Source organism: Mandrillus leucophaeus, unplaced genomic scaffold, assembly GCF_000951045.1.
Source record: "Mandrillus leucophaeus isolate KB7577 unplaced genomic scaffold, Mleu.le_1.0 Scaffold72, whole genome shotgun sequence".
Taxonomy (NCBI): Eukaryota; Metazoa; Chordata; class Mammalia; order Primates; family Cercopithecidae; genus Mandrillus; species Mandrillus leucophaeus.
This window is the reverse complement of record NW_012107808.1, coordinates 1151551-1176821: the sequence shown is the minus strand read 5'-3', so window position 1 is coordinate 1176821 and position 25271 is coordinate 1151551.

Sequence of the window (25271 nt, the reverse complement as noted above, 5' to 3'; positions counted from 1 at the left end):
AAATTTTGCATATGATTCCAATAAGAATTTCATTTTTTCAGTGGTGAAGGAAAAAGACAAAGATTTCTATAAAAGGTTCTTAAAATTCCAGTGGGATAATAACAAAGAGTAAATAAAACTGTGATATAAGAAATTACTGTGGAAATATTTGTGCTTTTGATGTATTAAAATAACACAAAGTTCTAAAATGTTATTTGTAATATAATAATGTCATTTATGCACTTGAATATAAGTGCATAAATGGATCGGTGAAAATAAAATAAAATCCAGAATATGGTAATCTAATTTATTTCAGATAAAATTTTAATTAAACTGAAAACTGATTGTCTGTTTAATACATTATACACTTAACACATTGAAAAGGTGTTTCAAAAAATACCTTTTAAAAATTAAATTCCAGAAAAATTAAAAACCGTTATGAAAATCAATAAAATAAAGCTCTGTAAGTATAATCTAAGTGTGGTAACAACATTGTAAAAACGACCTGAAACCTGAATGCTTAAAAAACAAGCAAAATAAGTGATATGTCAAAAAAATATGAAATATGTAAACTGATACACTAAAATTGGAAAAAAATTAAATGGCTGTGTCAGCCAAAATGATGAATTTCCATAAATGATAAAAAAGAGACAAAAAATATAGTCAAAGAATAAATTAGGCAATCATAGAAGAGAAAGCTCTAATTGTCAATGATTGTATTTAAAAATCACTCAACTTTCGAAGGTTTGCACATCTCTCATCAGATTTATTCCCAAGTATTTCATATTTTTGATGGTATTTTAAATTTCTTGGGCATTTAAAATAAATCGAAAATGAGACTTTTTGTCGAAAAAGTCTTTAAATTTGTAAATCCATATAGATATTAATTTTAAGACATCAAGATTATTGTGACAGGAAATTTTACACGGTTGGTTTATTACAGATGATTTACTGGGGAATAAAATCCTTAATGTGTAGGTAACACAGGCAAAATTATTCAGCAAAAACATACATCTTTTTTGTCATACCCACAAAGAATTATTGGCTTAGTCTTTCTTTTCCAGTAGATTAAGGAATTCTCCACCAGACCTACTGAGATACGTAGTATCTCAGTATCCTAGATCTATCTATCCAGATACGTAGGCTCTTACTGGAGACCTAGTAGGTATCCAGTGGACATGCTGAAATAACATCCTGTAAACACAAGAAAGTTCACTTTTCTCTCCATTCCAAAATATCTTCCATAAAAGCCTATTGGCAGAAACCCCCCAACTTCATTGAGACTCAGTTTTTCATTTGCAAAAAGGGAGTGGTAACAACCTGATATGTCTTTTGTAAGGCGTAAGTGGGTGATATAATGTCTGAGTCATATGGCACTCTAGATGGTAAAATACGGAAAAAGTACTTTTCTGCTAGATGTTAGTGAATCTTCTTTTAATAAGACATCCATGAGAAGGAGAAAACCTCCAAAGTTCATGATGGTTTGGCTACCTACTCAGAGAAACTTGGACACAATCAGTATGAGGAATTAATGAGAACAGGAAAGTCTTAGTGTGCTTATATCACGTAACATCTACATGTCAGCAAATCTATTGACAGGCCTTTTTCAGCATAAACTTTGTCAGTCTCTTAATCTTGGCTCTTCTACATCAAATTAATAGGGTTGTCTTAAAAACAAACAAATGACAACAACGAAAAAGCCACAACAGATGGTTTATGAAATTGCAGAAGTTTGAAGCAGAAAGAGAGCCATAGAAATAATCTGATCACATTCATCCTTTATAAATGTCATCTATAGCTTCCTTGTCAGGATTATCAAGGATCTCTGTTGATTACTTCCAGTGATAAGAAGTCACTTATGAGAGAGGTCATTTCATTTTAATTATCAGTTAAATAATCATTCCACTGAAATCTCCCTCTCTTAATTTTCCACCCAATGGAGCTACCTAGAAAGCATCAAATTTTACTTTCTCTTGACAGTTCCCTTATACGTGAAAACAGAATTAAGGTCCCTATTCAGTTTTCTTTCTTCAGTTAAATGTCTCCTTTTCTTTCAGTGTTATCTCCTCATTTCAAGTAGTTTTCTGGTTTTATAATACTTAGCATGCTAGTTGCTCTCCTCTGGATAAATTCCACATTGTCAATTTTACTTTTAAACTTTTATGCTCAGAACTGAGTAGGATATAGCTGCTGTACTTGATGGAGCAAAGTCATGCAGAAAGTAGCAGTTTTTCTCCAGTGGTTATGCCCAACTGTTTTCATATTCGGCTTTGTCACACAGTCATGCCTGGGGCAGGTCAAGATCCTTCAGATCAAGACCTGGGCTCTTCTAGGAAGTAAAATACAAAGGTTTTACTGCAGAGGACACCTCTGACAGAAGTCTCTCTTTCTCTCTCTCTTTCTCTCCGTCCTTTGCATTTTAAGTTGCACTTTGTAGACAACTAAGTCAAAACACTATTCAGCCCCTGAAAATAGAAGCAAGCCCTCTAAATAATAGAATGCGTTAAATAAGAATTCCAAACATTGTATACATATGACACTTGAAAGAGTTTTCCTGAAAGTAGCCTGACCTGTTAAAAACCTTGGTTCTAGCCATAATGTTGATGATATATTTGAACTCCTGAGGCATACGATCTCTCATGTAGGTTAGGCTGTTAATACAATACCTTATGGCATCTAACAATGACAAAAATCATTTTACATTTGAGTCAAGCTTAACCATACCATGGGCAGGTAAGTTTTTATTAAAAAAAAAAAAATTCCTACTTGAGTGCCCATCAGTTCCTGTATGCCTGGGTTATATTTGTCTCTCTATGTTTTTCAATATAGGTCCCAAGAGAAAATTGATCTTATTTCCAGTTCCTAATGAAAATATGAGATTTTAAAAAACTACAATGAAAGGTTTCAATTTATAGAGGGTGTATTCTCTTCCTCAAGCTGGAACATCTGCAATACCTTCCCTCAAGTGAAATGTTCAGCTTATTTAGAGGATATTAGGATGGTTTGCTATTTCCTGTGCCTCACGACTGCATACATATTTGCCATCTGATATTTAATAAAACCATTCAAGGACCATGACATTTCGTTGGATGGCACAGTAAGGAGAGAAGTCTGATGAGAGCACACATGTAAGGCAGGAATTGGAGGAAGGTACAAGGAAAGTATCTTTGCTTTTGCATTTGGGAGATTCAAAAAAGCAGGCTTTTTGTTTGTTTGTTTCTTAGAAAACAACAAAGTTGTCTCTCCCCCACTACTACACAGAACCACTTTCAGAGAAGACTTTCGAAAGCTTCGACAACAACAAAAAACTAAACTAAAGCTAAACAAAATCTTCCCGGCTACTAAAACAGGGTTTGCTTCATCTTCAAGATGTTCTTTCACAGCCATGTCCTAGTTATGACAGTGTGGAAAGTCGGAATGACAACCACCAAACCAAACTGGTCTCTGTCTTCACCCTCTCACAGAAAAAAAAAAAAAGCCCCATCTTGGAATGTGCTCTGAAGATTTTCTCATCTCACTGAAGCTAGGAAAGAATTCACCCCAGAGGCTAGAGCAACGTGCTTGGCTAAGCTTCCCACAAAACCAAGGGCCGCTTGCCTGAAAGGTTTTCCTTTCATTGGAATCGCTTACGGATATGTCATCACTGACTCATATCTCATAAACACGATTTACAAAAAAAGCTTGTCAGCTGGGTTTTATTAAATTGTAAATTAAAAAAAAAAAAAACAAACCCTGCATCCAGAATATCCAACAAGCTCAACACCCACAGATTCACTGGCTCATCTTCCAGCATCATGTGGTGGTTGATAAGTCTGAAGAACACACACACCTCATCAGCTCCCATCAAACTCTCTCTGCACCCACGGGAAAGCTCCACATTCACAGAATTCCTCCCACACAGGCCTGCACCCCATCAGCACAAGCAAAGATGAGGATTTACTCTGTGAGTCCAAAGAAAATAAATTGCTCCATTTATACATGACACATGAAAGAAAAAGTCATGCTTATGTCAAGCTAGAAATACACGTTTTAAAAGACAAAATTGTTACTTAAAAAAGGAAAAGTGCTTTGGCTCAGGAATGCCTGGTGAGTGCAATAATTCAATTAAAATTCATTGTTCTGACTCTGGCAAGTATTCATTTGTTCACCAATATTTTAGAGAAGTCTATTCTCATTGGTTCTTTGAGTTCGTGGAAAGCTTCATGTCATGTTATTGGATTGTCTTGTATTTTAAATGATTACTAGATAGGCATCCTGGGAAGATGGAAAGACATTAAAAACCCTAAATCCTGGACACCTACCTCTTCTATCTACTTTACAAAATAGTGTCTAAGAAATAATTCAACAAGAGCAAAGGGTATGGAATCCTTAGTAAAACCTGAAATAAGTGAAGAAAATTATGCCTTTCAGAATCTGGAAGGCATTTATATGCCTTTCCACATCAGTAGGCTGGATTTAAACTGCGATGATAGGAGATCTAGGATTTATAATGAGACCAGTTTAAGTTACTGTGTTGATGATGTATTTTATTAGAGTAGCACTACTGGGGACAAACATCTTCTAAAAATGGATAAAGGCAGCAACATGACAAGTTTGTTTTCAGCTCACATAAGCCTTAAGAATTGCTTTCTTCATTAGTGCATGACTTTCCTTGCAGTTCTGATTCTGGGACCCAGTCTTCTGTCATACTGTGGCTCTGGTATCTTCAATATATGTTTTCCAAAACAAATTATCCAAGGCCTCTGGGTGAATCTGAAACTAAAGGCAAGAGCATAAGAAATGACATGTAATCAACTATCGTGGACCACCATGGAAATAGCACTTACCACTTCTACACACATCTCATTGGCTGGGACTCGGTCATGTAACCTCACCTGACTTTAGGGAACACTGGAAATGTCTCCTAGTTGTATGCTCAGGAGAAAAAGAGGATGGGTTTGGTAAACAGCAGGCCAGTTTTTGCTACTTAAGGAAAAGAAGAAATTCCCATTCTACCCTCTTTCCTCTTCCAGTGAGAAGGCATGACAAGGACCACAGCTCGTCCGCATTCAGTGTGCAGCAGACATTTAGGAGAGACTTTCATCAGTGATTCCAGAGACTGTTTTATTTCAGTTCCTCTCCAGAGAGTTCTCTTAACAGGGAGTAAGTATCAAAAATGGAGCTTCTGATAATTGTACCATGGGCCTGGGCCTTGGCATTCTGAATAATAATTACTAAGGCATTCTGCTCAACTGGATTTTTAAGATCAATTGTATCTGAGTTGCCACATCATGGAATGTCTTTCGATGATTTTTTTCACTGTCAAATCTATGTGTGTTTGATCATGTAGACGTCCATTCTTTTGTTTTTCCATTCCTTTCAAAAAGTAAATTGAGACAGCTTACGAAATAAAATTCAACAAGTAAATAATAGACCCCTGGACCTTGAAAATGGAATATTATTGGTAGTAAAATTAAATGAAGATGGGGGTGAGAGTATTACATTTAATGTATACATGCATGTCTTTAAAAGAGAGGGATGAAGTTGAGGGTTGTAAATAAGCTCATTTAATAGTGGCCAAAGCAAAGAATGCGACCTCAAACATAGGGCCTGTAATTCTCTTTCATGCTGCCCTGATGTGCTCTTTCCTGCCAGGGACTCCTACATTTCCCTAAATCTGTTAACAGCAAGAAGAGAATAGAGGGGAAAATTCTTGAAAAGAATACTTAATATGAGTGATGAAATCAAGTGCTAAATTTAAAAAGAAAGGAACGGGATGGGCAATTATTATAGCAAAAAGAGAAAAGGAAAAGTGAAAAACAGAGAAAGAAAACTGGCAATCTAACTCATTTTTGACTAGAAACAGGACACAAGAAGCAAACTGGTGGTGGTGTGTTGGAGGTGGGAGGTGGTGGTGTTTAAGCAAGGATGTCAGACTCCCCAGATTACACTAGTGAAGAACAGGAAGGGAGAAGGAGAGGGAGAAGAGGCAAAATGCACAAAACTCCATAAAAGGGAGCCGAGTGTCCATGTGTTTGAATAGATGGATATAAATAGAACATCACAGTATTCGGAATGTTTGTGGAACTCCTTATGATAACAATGAGCATCCTATTAAAAATAGGATGCTTACCTTCCAAATTCTATCAAAACGTAACAGGAAATAAATATTAACCAAAGTACCAAAAAGCATAGTAAAAATGGAATGAGTTATTGTATATATCTGCAATGAATGTCTTAGCACAAAATGGGAGTTCAACTAAAAAAAACAGAAATGGTTCAAAAATTTATGGTGTGTTTTCTGAATAAAATACTACATAGCTATTAAAGAGAACATCATGGAAACACCATAGCAACAAGTCTAATTGTTTATTATTTAGTAGCAATAAAAAAGGAAGGGTCAAGAGGATATGTATGCTGTCATTACAACTGTGTAAAACAACTGTGGACAACAAATAAAAAAAAATTATGAAAAATATTATGTATTGAAGATCATGGAGATAGAATTTTTATTTAAATAGTCTAACTGGTATATTATTATTTCAACAAGAATAAATAGAGACAGAGAAACAAAAATAAATACTGTCCAATATCTCTTAGTGTTTGACTTAACAAGAGTGTCTGGACGTGTTGGGGGGACCAAGTTTGGAGCATTACCGTGGATTGAAATTGTGCTCTGCTAAGACTGGGATGAACATGCACAGAGACACCCTGGGCAGCTCTGCTCATGCCTTTGTCACCCAGCCTGACCCTCCCTTGCTCAAGTTGCAGAGAGGTCCATGTGTGTTCAGTGGTCCCAGCAGGACCAGAAGCATCAAGGGCCTCCTTGGCCATCCTTGGCGCCTGTGGCCATTCCTTCAGCTTCTGCCTCAGCTCCTTCATATGCCAGTATCAAGGAGGGAGATAAATTATGTCCTCTGGGCTTCAGTTTCCTCCTGTGTCAACCCAACAGCTTGGGTGAGGATTGAGGGGAGTGTAGTACTCTGTAAAGGAGAAAGTACCATTAGGTACACATGGGAGCTGTGTGCTTCCACCTTGCCGCTGTCCTCTTTTTACTTCTCCTTCTCTCTATCTCTTGCTCTCTCTCTCTGTCTCTATCAGTCTCACACACACACACACACACACACACACACACAAGCATTTATACATATTCATGCACTCCTTCTGCTCTATGCATCCTCAGCTCTGTCGTTAGTGAACACAGGTTGCTCCCTCTTGGCTCCAAGAAGGACGTGCTAATATTTTTGCTTGCCAAACTCATCCTTCAAGTTCCACTGACACCTCCTTCATTTTATCTGTCTACTAACCACTTGAAGTGAATGCTGTTTGTTGTTGCCATTTATAGGACAGAATAATTTTGCACTGTGATAAGATTATTCGTTTGGAATTTCAGAAATCCCCATATACCTGGAGAGACTGATTAAGGAGATCTCTGCAATAAAGTGCTGCCACAGGTTGGTCACCACGGGAAGCCCTCTCAATGTTTCAAAGCACTTTGAGCAATATTCATTTTGTTATTTAAAATAAAATATTTTTAAAATATTATTAAAATGTATTATTTATTATTAATACCATCAAAACTCAAGGAGTCAAGTAGAATAGAATGTATTACTATAATCATTTTATAAATGAGGAATAGGAGGCCTAGATATATTGCAAAACACATGTAAGATTAATATCCAGTCAATGGCAGAACTGGGAATAGAATTCAGGACTTTCTGGGCCTCAGTCCTAAGCTCCCTGAAGTACACTTGTGTTTCCCTAATGCTGACTATTACGGCTCTATGAGGTAGGAGGTTGTGTCTATACTACTAGTTCTCAAACTGTAAGGTGTATCAGAGTCGCCAGCTGGTAGGCCCCATCTCAGGTTCTCTGATAAGTTTATGATTCTGCAGATTTGGGGTAGGCTTTGGTCATTTGCATTTCGAACAATTTTCCCAGGAAATGCGGATACCACTGATGACTTTGAGAACTACTCATCTCTATAAATCTTTGGAGTTGCTTAAAATAAACTATTGACCAGCCAATTCTACCAATTCCTTCTCCATAAATGACATTTGAAAAAAAATGCCACTATTCCCAATTGCAATGGTGCTATACTTTTCCTGGTCAAGTTTCCCAGCTTACAAAATGCCTTCGGATATTGTGTTTAATGGAGTGTGTGGTGGGGAAGGAGTTGCCAAATGCACGGGTCTTTGGCCCTCATTAATATTTAGAGTTTCCTGAACCTTAAGAAAAGCGGGGCTCAACAGCATGGTAGAGAGACATGCTGAAACAAACAGAACCATTCAGGGCAACAGGAACGAGCTAACGTGTACGTTAAATGTTAACTCCCTTTAAAAATAAAATAACACAGAAAGTAATCTTCGCTGGGGAAATAGATCACACTAGATTAGGCAAATGTTGTTGTTTCAGGTGGCTAACCTTATTGCTCCAAACTCGAGCCTGGAGTTAAAAAACAAAACCACGAGCTGGAGGGTCAGTCTACAGTGCAGTAGTTTGAATCCAGTCCTATTAACAGTAACTTAATACTATGAATTTGGGAAGTTTGGACTTTGGCCCTCTTGCTCAGGAGACCTTAAAAGTAAAGATAGCTGCACAGTGAACATGAGACACCCGCTTATTTTCCATTAGGTACCTGGTGAGAGATATTTATTTCGCCTGTTGTCTGCTGGATGATTTTTTCCAGGGTCAAAAGTACGATTGTGTACTGGGTACACAAGTGTGGAGTTAAGTATGGGGGGCCCTAGAACGGGAGCTTGAACAGATGCTCTTGGAACAGTTGTACATAATTCCCTCCTCTTGGAATTTGGCTTCCCCAGTACAACCTCAGTCATGTGAAACATTAAGCCAGGGTGGATGGTTGTCAACTGCAGAGCTTATCCACTGCGCTGCTGAAAGGCCAGCACGGTGGACAGGTTGCTATGCTGAGAAAATTATGGCCACCACACACATTAAACAAGAGATCTCAGCTCTGAAAAACCTGATAAAACCCTCAAGAGCGTGAACAGGGAGTAGTTGTCTGGCGAGAGGGGAGAAAGGCACCACAATGATTCAGTTTGATGATCTAAACAAGGAACAGACACACCACCACAAAACCTGGTCATAATTGTCTCTCTCACAGACATCAACATCTAGTCATGCTGCACACTGTTCATTTCCCAAGGGTTTTACCCTTGGACACCTTCATTAAAACACTGAATTATGCTGTGCTCCTCCTGCCCTTTGCATTCCATGAATAAGCCATGCCTCTGCTAGTTCCAGCCTGAAATTTATGGGGTACCTTCTATACACCAAGCATTAGATTAGTGAAATCCCACAATGTAAGGTCAATGTCAATACCTTTTTGAAAGACGTTATTCGAATCAATTTACAAATAAGAAAGACTAAATGATAGGTTTAGTAACTTACCCAAGGTGAAAGAGGTAGGAAGCATGAAAATCAAAATCAGAGTCGTAACTGGTTGCAAAATACCTTGATTGATATTTTAGACATTGTTCTCTCTGCTTATGATGTTTTTCCAGTTGTCTGCCAAGGCAACATCATCTTTTTAGTCTGGGTCGCAGTCCAATGCTATCTCTTCCATGTGGCTTTCCCGGAACCCTTCCTCTGACCAAGCACAGCTGCTTACGCTTCGTTCTTGCGTCTTCACAGCCTTTGTGTGCACATAGAGTATATATCACAATTATCTGCAATTATCTACATGTTTATCTTCCAGATTTCATATACCATGCATGCTTAAGGACACTTCGCCTCATTTATCTTTATGTATTAAATACCTGGTGCTCAATAAATATATGTTGAATTAAACTAAACTATACCTCTAATTATAGCACCTTTCAGAGTTGGCTTCTAGGTTGGGCACGGTGGCTCACACTTGTAATCCCAGCACTTTGGGAGACCGAGGAGGGCAGATCACTTGAGGTCAGGAGTTCGAGACCAGCCTGGCCAACGTAGTGAAACCCTGTCTCTATTAAAAGTATAAAAATTAGCTGAGTGTTGTGGTGGGCACCTATAATCCCAGCCACATCAGGAGGCTGAGGCAGGAGAATTGCTTGAAGCAGGGAAGCAGAAGTTGCAGTGAGCCAAGATTGTACCACTGCACTCCAACCTAGGCGACAGAGTGAGACTCTGTCTCAAAAACAAAAAACAAATGAAAAACAGAGATGGCTTCTAATTATATTGCATAAGCAAAATTGCTCCTTAGGCTTAAGTCTAATTGCTTACTATCCACATAAGGCAGACCCAGAAGCAAATATCACATGGAACCCCTGTTGAGGACCTGTATCCCATTGTTTATGGCCCAAATGCAAAGCAAGAGGCCACAAATTAGGAAAGCTGAACAAGGATCAGTTTAAGTCCTGCTGGGCAGGAGTTGCCATTACAGAGACAACAGTTGGCATTGGTGATGCATGTGGAGATTCCAAGTGTTCTCACTGTGCACCCTGCACGCCTTACGTTAGGAGGCAGATTGTCATAGTTCTCTTTTAAAGATGAGAAAAGTGAAGTTCAACGATGAATAAATTATCCAATGTCATGTAGCAAATACGGTACAAGAATATGATTTTGAGCCAGGTTTTTACACACCCTAACACTTTTGTATAAGCCAATTCTATCTTGAAGAATTGAGATCAAAGACAATAGGTATGTTTCTAAAAAAATGGAAACTAAAAGCAACGAGAACAAAAACAAAAACAAAAACAAGACAGTGTGAATGCCTAGTGTACCTAGTGTTAGAAAGTGAGATTCAGCCAAGAATTGTGGAAACCCAAACATCCAGCTTCTTGTCTTGTCTCTCTGCCTGCTAGTAGTGTAACATTGGCCAAAACAATTACTTTCTAGAAGCCTCCATTTTCTTTTCGAATCTCTATTAAATAAAAATAATCATCTGAGGCCTTCTTTCCTTAAAGAAATACACGATATATGGAGCTGATCCATCTTAAACCTCCTTGTAAACTGCAAAAACACTCTAAAAGCCAGAGTGGCAGTTACAGGTGTTTTTACCTCTTAAAGAATGATGAAATGGGTTGGGACAGTCATGGTTCAATCACTTAATTATAAATAAAAAAATTCCTGCACACGAGACTTGCTAAGGGAAATACTTTTATTTCTTTGCAGAGTCTCTTTTGTACCTTTAAATTTTATCAAATATGCAAAGGGCATGATTAGTATTTACAGGCTCCATCTAAATTTGAGATGAGAAGGAAGTTATGAACATATTGGATGAAATTCAGACTACAAGTTCTGGAGGAAAGAGAAGCAGTCTGTTGGCAAAGTGTGTGCCTTGTTGGAATGTGATGTGGGTGGGCCAGTGATCCTAGGCGCTGTTTGCCCTCACATCTGTAGTCCTGAGCTGCCATGACGCCTTCTTCCCATGTAGGAGAGATGTTCTGCTGATTTCTGGGATGGCCAGACCCATGTACACAACCTGTGGATTTCAGAAAACTGCACACTCTGAGGTCAGGAAACATCCCTTTGCACACTTGGCCTCTGGACTTCCCTCCCGCTGGCTCCTGAGTTACCATCACAGAACTTTAGTCTCTTCAGATTACAGGCCACAGACATCCATCAAAGATCGTTGTCTGTTTGTTGCTTAAACAGGGGAGATTGGCCAGAAATTTTGTTTTGAAATCATCCTGGAAACTGTAAGCAAGTTATCTCAGAACGTAAGAGGGCATGAAAAGAAAAGCCATTTATGAAGGTTTAATGACACATTGCACTTTTGAAAAGAGAGGAAGAAATTTATGATGACCCTAAATGTACAGTGTGGAATAGACAAATGGCTGAACTAGAAAATAGAGAAGGAGGATTAACTTAGGAGAGGTACTGGGAGAATTTAAAGAACGCAGCAATTTTAGTTATGTTGGGTTTGGGGACCTGTGGCACACACAGATATAAATGTCCATCAGGTGATTACGTATAGACAGGTGTGGGGTTTTTATGCAGAAAGGTAGATTGGTAATTCTCTCTCTCTCACACACACGCACACACACACACAGAGCAGATAATAACTTCTCAATGACAATTATTCATTCATCCACTAATTTGTCAATTAATAATTTCTTGGAGAATTCTCTTTTCCAGGCACAGTGCTGACTCCTAGGAATGTAGAAATTAATCAGACAGAGCCATCCCTGAGCTGGCAGTGTAGTAGACATTAACAGTTACAACTCCAACTAACACAGATACACATGGGGCATCAGAGAGCACAGAAGAGATGTGATGTGGAACTACTGTGTTTGCCTGAGATGACATTTGAGCTGAATATCAGAATGGGAAGAAATTCACTGGTGGATGTGGGTGGGAACAGTGTTGCAGGAAGAGGAACTGTCTGTGCAAAAGGATAAATTTTTTAAAAGCCTCTATGTTCGGACTGGCTTGTTGCCCTAAATAAAAATATCAGCAGAAGGAAAAGCAGCTCTCTGTAGCATGAGTGACAACTTCCTTGGAGCAGAAGTAGACAAGGATCATTCTCTGCCTGAGTGTGGACAGTCCCCAAGGACTGCAATCCCCCCGAGCTCTGTCTTGCTCTGGTCGTCTCTCTCTCCTCAGGCTCCCCCAACAACTGATGTGATTCCCATTAAATGCAACGTTGGAGAATCTCACATGTACTAAACGGTTATGCAGGTGACCCAAATACGCATTTGGGGAGCTTACACAGAGAGGAAGACAGAAAAGCAGAAGGCCTTCCCGTCCCAGGTGCCTTCTTGAAGCAGTGATGAAGTGCAGCTCTTTCTGGTTTGCAAATTCAGAATGTCTGTTAATCCTTAGCCTGGGGTTCTCTACCATGCCACAGTGGAAGGTTTGCTGAATCTGTGTTTAGTGTGTGGCAACACATGGCTCGGAATTTTAAAATATTTCAGTGCTGCAGTGATTGAGTAACCTAAAGTTGTTCCACATGGTTGATAAAAGTCTCATCAAGCAGAGAGGTCTGGGCTTTTTCTCGTACTCTAGATTCTTGTACTCTGCAGATTGCTTTTTCTAGTGTAGCGCGCAATCAGCAATTTCAGAGTGTATCATCCATCCAAGGGAGGGAACACAGTATCTGATTTCACTCAGATCAAGTCCAGCGACTTGCCTTTTAAAACAAGAGATGGGCAGCTATTTCGAAACTTAAGTCCTCTTTTTAAACATCTTCATAAAAAGGAAACCAAGAAACTTTTTTTTCTCATGTTCATCGAAGCATTATTTACAATAGTCAAGCTATGCAAACAACCTACGTGTCTGTTGACATCACGAATCTTACTTAGGGTTCTAAGAGGATCTGGCAATTATACTCAGATTTCATTTTAATTTAAAGAAAATGAATAGAAACAGTTGCAAACGCCACTTGCTGTTATTGTTTTAAGTGTACGTTTACGAAACACTGTCTATTAAATAGACATAATTTGCCTTTATAAAAAAGATAATAAATAAATTAATGGACAGGAAACATACAAACTTGATCACAATATTGGAGAAAGAGATCACTCTGCTTTTTGAAAGGGTTTCTTTTTTGTCACAATCCGCCTATTCTCATATGAGAAAGTGTCACTGTTGTATAAATAGGTCCTTGGTTATGAAGAAAAGAGGCCATCTCAGATTACCCGCAGAATGAATCTTAGATTGCCCACAGAATGAAGAGTTGGAGGGAAACTCAGTGACCTGTCCCTCTTTTACAGATCCTATGCAGCGGTGCAATGAAAAGAAAATGAAATTGAAAAGCAGAATCTATCACTGAACAATTGGGGTGATTTTATTTCAACACATCTGGAATAGGTATTTAAAAGGGTCAAGAAAAAATATAGTTGAAGAGGTGAAAGTGGGGCAAAGGTAATGATTACTAAAGGTTGTAGATGGCGGTATAAACGACATAAATTTTGAAATTAAGCCATGTTGGATTTGACTTTCAGCTCTGCCATTGATTAGCTATTTAACACTGGCAAGGTTTATTTTTTGTTTTCTTGATTCCTTGCAGCACAATTTCCCCAGTTGGAACTTGTGGGATTTTTTATAAGCATTAAATGAGTGACTATATGCAATCAGTATGATGATTAGCTGATAGTTGGCACTTTGGAGTTGGAGAAACCAATAGCTAACCATCTCTTTGTCAAGGTTCAGAACTGACAGAGAGATAGTCATATGACCCAGAGAGATGAAATTCAAAATATAGTGAGAAAGGCCAAGTTAAAAGATATGACTTAGTTTTGTGGCCACAGTCTGCTTTCCATACTGATTCCTGGAATTAGACAGACACACTTACCTGGTCACTGTCAGTACCGGCCTCCTTGAGCAAGAACACAGCATATCTCTAAAAGTCTATCCTCTCTGCAGGCAGGCAGACTCAAAAAGAAAGGAAAGAAGAGGTAGGGCTCTTCACTCTGCCTAGAATCACCTGTAAGATGCCTCCTGTGAGATGCCTGCTGGTGCTGGGCGCTATGGGGGAGAGAGTAGGGCCAGTAGAGGAGGAAATAGTGGGACTTCATCCCTACCTTAGGAGATTTTACACCTGGAAAGGGGAGCATCTGCTGTGAGAATCCAGTGAATAATTAATATGGAAGATGCTATTACATTTTAACAAGGTACTATCAAATGCTCCATAATATATAGACTAGAATTGTTAAATAAAAGTTAATCTTGTATGCAAGAAGACCTTCTGACTTAACTTTCCCAAACCCCAGAAGCAGGGAAGATGGGAAGGTGTTGACACGACTGTGTGTCCCCTCCCTTCTTCAGAGCAGCCTTTCTTTTCTCTCCAACTTGCACTTATACATTGCCTATTGCTTGCACATAATATGTTTTAGGTTTTTCTTATTGCAAAGGGTATAAGTTGAAGATTTTTTTAAAAAATATCAGGTAAAAAGGAAAGATTTTGAAAATTTGCCTTGGACTCGAATTGTGCTTTAATTTACTTTGACAATAACCCTTTCTTCTTATACTGTCTCCATGTGAAACTATTCAGCAACTTCCCTCTCAGAGTTTAACCAATTGATAGCTAATTTTTTATGTCACCAAGGATGCTAACATTTTAATATATTGAAAAAATATCACATAGAGAAAACTATTTTAAGACGCAGTGGTACATGGTTTCAATAAGGTGGTGGTTAGTGATAGGTAGCAATAGATAGATAGAGAGAACTATTTTAAGATGCAATGGTACATAGTTTCAAGAAGGTGGTGGTGGTGATAGGTAGCAATAGATAGCAAGATTAGTATTTTTGGTTGGAAAATCCTAATGCACTTAACCAAAAGATGGTCTTACTTTCCCTTTCCCTGAGTCTTGGTCAGTCCAGTAAGCAAAATAATGGAAAAAAAAATGCTTGCTACTATTTTAACTATTGCTCTTAAAATGTGCAGTTGTGTAAACAAAGCAAAAAATTACAGAGAGGAGATACGGTGAAAATAAGCATAGGGTTATTTTTAGCTAATGTGCGGATATTAAAGACAATAGAATGCAACTTTGTGTGTGTGTGTTTTTCAGAATATCAGGTCAAACTGCCCAATTGGGAGACCAATCTTATGGATGAACATGCTGCCATAGCTCAATACCATGTCTTTAACACATGCTCGCTAAGCACATAGAGCCAGTTTGAGACTACTGCTCTCCTGTACTGTAACAAGGATGAGAATTTTTGAGTGATTGTTCATAGCTTCATCCTTCCATTTCTGGAGACTTATCGTTGTGCTATAATTGTGCATGTGAAAGTATTTTGGTTAGGATTATAGTAATAAAAAATAACTTCAAGCAAAAGTAAAACAAGTTAATATTTTATAGATTCTGAGTATAAGATAATCTTAGAGTTGATCAGCTTCACCATGGTCATGAGCATGAGGCACGCACCGTGTGTGCTGACATGATGTGACAACCAGTGGCAAAGCCTCTGTCTTAGCAACCACACACCTAAGTTTGATTTCTGTCTCCATCAATGACTGCGATGACTTTGGCAAGTTACTTTACTTTTCTGCTATTCAGTTTTTTTCATCTATCAAATGGCAGCAATAAAACCTAAGGAAAAAACATGAAATACTGACTGGGGGCTATAGCAATGGATGAGAATTGCTGAGAACAGCACCTATTTACAGCAGAACAAACAACAAATGTCCATTTCTTCCATTTATACAGACACAATATAGATGTGAAGAAATGCACACTTGTGAGTGTGTGTGTGTATAGATTTCTCTAAAAGAAAAATAAACAAAACTTTTCTAACTGAAAGACCAAATCACAGCTGAATGGCAGTGTCCAAAAATCTCTGATTCATCAGTTAGCTTTGAATATTATTTTCTCAAGGAACAAAGCCCATTGTGGAATATGATTAATACTCAAGCGAAAAGCACTGAAAAAGAGAAAATGAGAAGATGGAGAAGCTCATGGTTTTATCTAAGGCACCAGGTTTACTTTATGTTCAAAACAAACAAAAAAAAAAAAAGTGAAAAGCCCATAAAATATGCAACCAATATCTCTTGAAAGCACATGAGGTTTTGAAAGAAGACATGTTAATTCATTCTCTAGCTTCATAGAATCCTCTATCTAAGGTAATAAAACTCAGCACATTTTTAGAAGAGAAGGGGGGGAAAAAACCCTCTCAGTATTGTAGGTGTATGTATAATTCCTTAAAACCTGCCAGTACCTTGTCACTGCGGAAATGGAAAAAAAAAAAAAATGCCACCACTAGCAATAAGAAGTGTGCTAATGTAAAAGTGTGTTGCCTGGCAACAGATTAACTTATTTAAACTTTCATCACTGCTTTGAAAAAGATGCTCTAAAGAGAAAGACAAAGACCACAGTAAAATGCTTGGGATCTGTGATTTCAGGAGGCCTCCAAAGGACAAGACACTCCTGCCTGGAGCTAAAACCAGGCGTTTGCAAACTATGTTTCCAGAGAGCCTCGGTCAGCAGGATTCCCACTAGATTCAGCCAATAGGAGGCACTGGCTGAAGATTACAAGGCTGGGGAAAGAAGTTGGGGGTTTGTGCCTCTGATTGTGTAGAAGTTACTGGGTACAGCTGACAGTGAACATAGGGAATGGCAGGCTCCAGTAACCCCAGGGGAAGTAGCACCTGCTAAGCAGTTCCAGCTCTGGCCCAAGCAATGTCCCTTTAGTAGAGTCGGGATCCAGGATTGGGTGTGGTGGCGTCTCCAACAGCCCAGGGCAGGAGTAGACTGTAGTTGCCGGCGCTAGGGTGTTAGCCTAAGCTGGTGGGTGGATCCGACCTTTCTTCCTTTTTCTTCCTCCACTTCTTTATTTTCTCTTCTATATATTTTTTTTCTGGCTTTATACCACCTTGTCTGTATTAAATTCCCTACATGAAACACCTAAAGTGGTTTCTGACTGGACACAGACTGATAGAAGTTTAGAGTTTTCCTCAATAGAGTCAGATTATGGAGCAATGTGATATGGGCGGCAACGGAAATCAGTATTATGTACCGAGCTAGGAAAGTAATTGTGATGAGCTTTTAAAACCTCTCTATAGATACAGAAAGATATAGTTATTGAGATGATATAGATATATAGATGATCTAGATACATAAATGTAGATATAGATAGGTTATGTAAATGATATAGATACAGATGCAGACATACACATCCTTTTGATCCTGTTTCTCTGGAAAATACTGCCTAACACAGGCATGGAGGGGGTGCTGACCAGAAAGTGAGGCTGTGAGTTGGTGGCCAAGGTCAGATAATGAAGATCTCCTGGTATCAGCTGAAGGCCTTGGGACTTTATCCTGAGGTTCATCAGAACCACTGATAGTCTTCAGGAAGAGGAGCAAAATGGTCATATTTATTTTCTGGGAAGCCACCTGCTTGTAGGCATGTAAGGGATGAATCTCCAGAGAAACTAGATTTAGGAGAGCATGACTTTCAAGAAAACAATTCCTCAGAGCATTCAACTGAACCTCTGCCCATCAGTGAGGCATGTCTCCAACTTTCCAGCCATTCAGCCCTTCTAATACTTACAGTCCAATTCATTCTTCCCTGCTGACAACTTATTTTACAATGTGCTTGGGCCACCCCTAAGGCAGAGTTTCTTTCTCCCTTTACTTTTTATTGAATTACAATGACGAAGAACTATAGGAGAGGGTTTAGCTATATTCTAGTGGACTGATTCAGGCTCAAAGTTGTTATTATTGACACAGATCATTTCAATGACCACAGCTCACAAGTCAACAGTTTGGGTGCCAAAAAATACATGGAAACAGAGGTGACTTCCATATCCAGGCCCTGACAGACTTCATGGTCACAAGAGAGCTATTTTCATTTAAAAACAAAACAAAACAAAACAAAACTGTGCCCCAGGTTGTGGACTGGGGATTAGCATGTGCTCTTTGTTATCCCACTCGGTGCTTTTCAGAGCGATGTAAACTAGTCGTCCACCCTGCAAAGGCTGCAGACATGGAGCCAGGGGTGTGTTTTCCCTGAGTTTAAGGAAACTTCAGCTCCAGAACCCGCCATGTGCATGGGCTCCTTCCAAGGCTCTCAGAAAGTCCCTGACCATGTGTCTTGATGATCATATGGTTTTGTAAAATTTGCAAAAGAAAGATATTTTAATTGTAGTCAATTAAGACTGTTGTCTTTTTCCATTTCACTTCATCTCTGTCCAACTTCTCCTCGTGTTGAGTTGTGGTGCAGAGGTGGGCGGCATTTTGAGGATCTAACTGAGAAGAACCTCAGTTAGGGTTAGTTTGGGTTTATTGAAATGAATTCCTATGTCTCCTAGTCACTTCCAGAACAATTAAGCTATTGCTAACCATCCTGGTGTAGAAATGTCTTCTAGAATATTCCTACCACCCACTGTGTTGACTCACCCAGTGCCATGACAAAAAAGAGCAGGGCTGGAGGTTGATACACAATATAAGCTTGCCCCAAGGCTGCAGAAATGTCTGGGGAGCAGAGGAGAAACAGGTTTTGGAATGTGAAGGCTCAGAAGCTAATCTGTGGAAAATGCTTTCAATCATCAAACACATAAAACTGCAAGCAGATAATTTGAAACAAAAATTTCTATCTGTCTCAGAATATGCTTAATCATACATCATATATAATTAAAGCACCCCACATTGTTTTCTTTTAAGAAGGGAATTAGATAAAATAGAATTATGAAAGTGACTATTTAAATTTCCTACTGATTTGACTGGAAATACTGACATCGTCAAAATAGCAAACTCATAATGTCATTGCAACAAAGGCTTCTTAAAAAGCTGGTTAATGAAGTTTGTCTAATCAAAGATTTTAAGAATGGTTGCTGCACAAGAAAATGTGAAGTGACTTGAAATCTTATATCTTTGAAATAAATGCGATGTGTTTTTTTCCAAATTTCACAACAGTAAACATTTTCATGGCTTTACTGATAGGGAGTTTGAAAGTAACAGAAGTTTTTCTGAATTGTTAATAAGTTAAAGAAATCAACCGACTATGCAAAAGGAAAGACCCTGAGTTCTCTTTCCCTTTTCTTAATAAAAAATATTATAAAATTATTGTCATTTGAAGAAATTATCAAAGATTATAACACTTGCCATGGCGTTTTGCTAATAAGGTCTAAGTGATTCCTAGCCCCTCTTCATCTGTGAGTTCCACAAAAATGTAATCTCCAATCTAAAGGCCTAGAAGATATTGGTGCTCAGGGGATATTGGCTGAATAAAGAAAGAAATGCTTTACGAGCACTGCATTAAAAAAAAATTCCATATATCTATATATACTTTGGGAATATATATACAATTAAGAAAATATTATTTATTCATATTAGTAATAGTCAACATTTATTGAACAAATACTGTAACAGGTATCGGCTTAAGCACCTACGTATACTGTTTTTCAAAATATATACACCCATTAAGGTAGTTATAGAAATCCACTTAACTCACTCAGAGAGGAGAGTGGAGGAGATTCCAGTGGAAATGTTTTTGTCATAGGTAATTCAGGCAACTGTTGGACATTTTCCTAAGGTTAACAAAATAAATGACCACAATGTATTGAATTGTGTTTATTTTTCTACAAAAATGTCATTCCATGTTTGAGGAAGGGAAAATGGTGGAAGGAGCACAGCTTTGGAGCCATAAAGATGTGAGTCTCACTTCATGCTCCATTATTTACCAGGTGAGGGATCTGAAAAAGTTGCATAGCCTGCCTCACTGTGCCTTGATTAGACAGTAAAAATATCAGTGAGAGACTCTCAAGGAGAAAGGAAGTTCACTTTTCAAAAAATGTTGGTGCCATTTCATCAACATACAAACATATATAGAAAGAATGGGAAGAAGTTGTTTTACCCAGAACTTCCTCCGCAATGCCAGGTGTTGATGGCCAAAACCACTATGCCATTCACTGGTCATCTATCCAAGTCTTTTTCAGAAGAAATGCAAGCTCAGAGAGCTCAGGAACTGCTCCTCACCCACCTGCAGGGAAGGTCCTAAAGGTGCTTGTAAATCCGACATAATCACATCCCACGTGGCGCCACCTCCCCAGCCCTTCCCTCACACCTAGAACCCTGGGCTGCAACCACAGGAGTTCACTCACTCTTGCTCCAATGTGCCTTTTCTATGTCTCCCTGCAGCTTCACGTGTTACTTCCCTTGCTGGGACCCTTTTCCTCTCTTCTTCACCCATAGTCACCTATCCTTCAAGGCCCAGCTTAACTACCCCTCCCACTGTGAAATCTGCTCGAATGCCACCAGTCAAAAGAAGTCACTTGCCCTGTATAGCCCTCCTTGGCTTATTCTTTGGACATTTTTCTACAGGTGTCTCCATCATTGAACTATGAACTCTAGGAAGCTTTTTCTTTTGGAGGGGGAGGTTAAGGGTCATGATATCTTTGAAGAAAAATGCAAAACTATGTCAAGTCTGCTCATAAAAATTGAAAACAAATGTCTTTTGGGAAAAAAGGTGGAAGAAATAGTGACTTCTGAAGTCAGAAAGCAGAATACTAAGAAAAGACCTTTGGTGACTGAATAAAAGCGGAACTAACAAAAAGGAAGAGACAAGAAAGACTGATTTGTCTTTGGTACTAAAAACCACAGTTACTAGGTTGGTGCAAAAATAATTGCTGTTTCAGATCATGATTTTTAAATCATTATAACTAGGCTCAAACACATCTTTATTAATCAAAATGGGAACCATTACAATCAACAACTTTTTACCAATAAGAAATTTGTTTATTCCTGTAGTGTAAAAATCCATGCTTTGGGATTCAGCGAACTCTTGGAAGGCATTTTCTGCATCCTGCTGGTTGTGGAAGCATTTTCCTGGCGAAAAGTCGTCAAGATGCTTGAAGAAGTGATAGTTGATTGATGAGAGGTCAGTTGAATATAGTGGATGAAGTAGAGGCTCATAGCCCAATTCGTTCAACTTTTGAAGAGTTGGTTGCGCGATGTGTGGTCCGGCATTTTCATGGAGAAGAATTGGGCCCTTTCTGTTGACCAATACTGGCTGCAGGCATTGCGGTTTTCGGTGCATCTCATTGATTTGCTGAGCATACTTCTCAGATACAATGGTTTCACTGGGATTCAGAAAGCTGTGGTGGATCAGACCGGCAGCAGACTACCAAATAGTGACCATGACTTTTTTTGGTGCAAGTTTGGCTTTGGGAAGTGCTTTGGAGCTTCTCTGTCTAACCACTGAGCTAGTCATTGCTGGTTGTCATATAAAATTCACTTTTTGTCGCATGTCACAATCTGATTGAGAAATGGTTTTTTGTTGTACAGAATAAGAAAAGACAACAGTTCAAAATGACGATTTTTAAAATTTTCACTCAGCTCATGAGGCACCCACATGTCAAGCTTTTTCACCTTTCCAATTTGCTTCTAATGCTGAACAATCGCAGAATGGTTGAGGTTGAGTTCTTCAGCAACTTCTCATGTAGTTGTAAGAGGATCAGCTTTGATGATTGCTCTCAACTGGCTGTTGTCAGTTTGTGATGACCGGCCACTATGCTCCTCATCTTTAAGGCTCTCATTTCCTTTGCAAAACTTCTTGAACCACCACTGCACTGTATGTTCATTAGCAGATCCTGGGTCAAATGTCTTTACAACCCATTTTGAACCCAAATAAGAAAATCTCTTGAATTTGCTTTTTGTCTAACATAATTTCATAATCTAAAATGAATATAAAATAAACAGCAAGTTGCACATTACTGGTGTCTCTTCCTCTTTTAATAAGGATACAGGTTTCATCAGATTAGCATCCCACTCTTTTGACAGCATTTAAACTTAATTAAATTGGTAGAGGATGAGAAATTATGCTATTCAGGCGATGGGTACCCTAAAAGTCCTGACTTGACCACTATGTAATCTATACAGGCAAAGAAATTACACTTATATCCGGTAAACTTACATGAATAAAAAATTAAATAAGCTTAATTATCTCCTTAAAGACCTTACCTTTAAATACAGTCACATTGGGTTAGGACTACTTCCACACGTGGATTTTAGGGGGACAGAACTCAGTCCATAACAACAGAGGACCACTGAAATTGGAAGAGGCGTGTCACTCATTCCGGCTGCTGCACTGCGGCAGCTCCCAAGCAGTGGCACTGACAAGCTATGTCACCAGGCAGAGGCTGACACAAAAGAGCAACCCAGGGGACTAAAGGCCACATCTATAGCAGCTTAGAAGCTGCCTCAGCCTCATGCTGTGGCTCCTGCGCAGGTTAAACCGTCTTGGGCAAGGCTAAGAAGCCAGGGACACAGTAGGGGTTGCTGAGTAAGGGTCAGGAGTTTGTCTTCCTAAGACCAGGACAACTCAGAGACATCATTATCACATTCGTGTCTCTGGTTCCTAGGAGACATGGGGGCACAGGGTAAGTGTTCAGTTATTCACCAATGAATTTCAAATGGTTAAATATTTGAGAACACAGGGAGCTCCCCATCACTGACCGCATCTGTCCAAGGGGCTATGCAAAGTGGTTGTGCATTGAATGCAACCTTGAAAATTTTGTCCTGGTCTAAGAGTCTGACTCTTTGTTTACGTAATAAAGTGGCTCATAAAAATTCCCCATCTCTTTCCACATCTGAGTAGATTTTCTTAGTTTACACTGTAATCTTGTGAGCAATGTTTGTATTTTGCATATGTGTTTGCCCCATTTTGGGGTGGCATTTTAAGGGGAGGATGACTTATAATGTTCCTTCATTAGAAACATTGTAAAGCAAGATAGGCTTTTATGGCTCTATGTCCTTTTGATGCACGTACGTAGGCAGCGCTAGTAGTATCTCATCAGAAGCCCTCTCTTCTTTCAACTGGGTCCACAGGTTGAACTCTTACCTAGGAGTGAAGCCCCGGGACTGCTCATTGCCCTGTCTGGAAGTGGTGTCAGGGGAACTATGGCCCACCGGCCCCAGATCTTTCTAAGGGGCACACTGAATTACATTGTTCACCTCAAGAGTTAAACTAGACAAAGTGGGCCCGAACATAAAAGGACAGCCCATTAGGAACATTTTCTGTGCTTACATCTTACTGACTTTTATCATAAATTAGAGATTTTGAAGAGAATGAGTCATAGAAAAAGAAAAAATAATAACCTGGTTCGGCAATCAGCATATTATATCTCCCCAATGACTCATAACATCAGACTCAAGTCAGGACAAACAGAGTTCCTGTCAGAAAGAAGTGCAGTTAAAAATAAAAGCAAAAATAGGAAGGGGTGGGCGGGCGGGGAGGAGGGGGGAACAAAACCTTTTAAACTGTGCCTAGAACTCTCCCCAGCTTGGATTCCCTAATGAGGGATTTGAGGCGCAAAGAGTCTGAAAAGCCTGAGTCAGACAGCAGGAGGAAGCAGCTCCCGGGGCGCGAAGACAAATGGATTTCTTCATAAAATCCTCCAGGAAAAGAAAAGCAGCAGAAACCATGAAGTATGGATTATTCGTTAAATACGAAAGGGGCCTGCAAGAGGGCTTCTCCTAATGAAATCGTGGCACAATTTAATGAAGAAATACAGGTTTCAGAGTTAAACCAACTTGCGTCTTAATTGTGGTTCCACCAAAATTGGCTGTGCAAGCTTGGAAGGATCCTTGGTTTTCACATCTGTTGGATGAGGATAACAAGCCACAGCACAGAGCTGTTGTGAAGATTAACCGATGCTAAGTATGTAAAGCACTTAGCATGGTGTATACATTTACAGGAAAAAAGAGTGACACTAAATAATAATTTGTCTTAAAACTATAGATGATAGATGAAAATACATCCGGACAGTGGTTGCTGAAGCTTTAATTGATAGACTCAGATAAGTATCTATCAAGCATGTCACAGAATCACAGCTTCATAAGAGTGGATTGGCCGGGCGCGGTGGCTCAAGCCTGTAATCCCAGCACTTTGGGAGGCCGAGACGGGCGGATCACGAGGTCAGGAGATCGAGACCATCCTGGCTAACACGGTGAAACCCCGTCTCTACTAAAAAGTATAAAAAACTAGCCGGGCGTGGTAGTGGGCGCCTATAATCCCAGCTACTCGGGAGGCTGAGGCAGGAGAATGGCGTAAAGGCGGAGCTTGCAGTGAGCTGAGATCCGGCCACTGCACTCCAGCCTGGGCGACAGAGCAAGACTCCGTCTCAAAAAAAAAAAAAAAAAAAAGAGTGGATTTAGGCCCAGCTAACTAAGGTCATGGTACCCTTGAACATTTTATTACAGCAGAAGAGGTTAAGCACCCTTGGCTGGTCCAATAGTTCCCCTGTTCTATATGAGTTCCTCTTCTTCGGTTTCTCCCCAACCAGCCTAGCCAATGCTTTTAGTGTACATTTGAAAGCCCAAAATTAAGTTTGCAGTTAGACAACTTTGGATTAAGCCTTGATTCTTCCAGTTACTACCTATGTGACATCGGCGAGATGCTTCACCTTTCTGAGCCTTAGTATCTCACGTGTGAAATGAAGTAGGTAACTACTACCTTTAACAGACGCTATGGAATTTTGAATGAAGAACTTGAAATGTCTAGCATAGTTTGTGAGCACAAAAGTTATTGATAGACTATTTTCATTCCTCTCTCCTAACTAATATATGCATTTGGTTAGTTACAAACCAGACAATCAATAGCGGAAACGATCTACCCACCATTTACAGGAGAATATTTGGAAAAAAGTTAGTTCAATTTATAAGTGTTTATAGAAAAGAAGGAACTAAGTGAATGTCCCACTCCTCAGGCCAATATCTCTTAGTCTTTGTAATCTTTGTTCTCTCATTTCCAGAGATAAGTGGGGTTGCATGTTCCCTGATAAGTGGGGTTGCATGTGGTCCTGTCAGTCACCTGTCCCAGTACACTGTTGTGAAAGGTTGTAGGGTTTGGAGACAGATTTACATGGTTTTGTATCCTAGTTTCCTGCCTTAAAGCTGTATGAAGGTAATTAAATCATGGAAG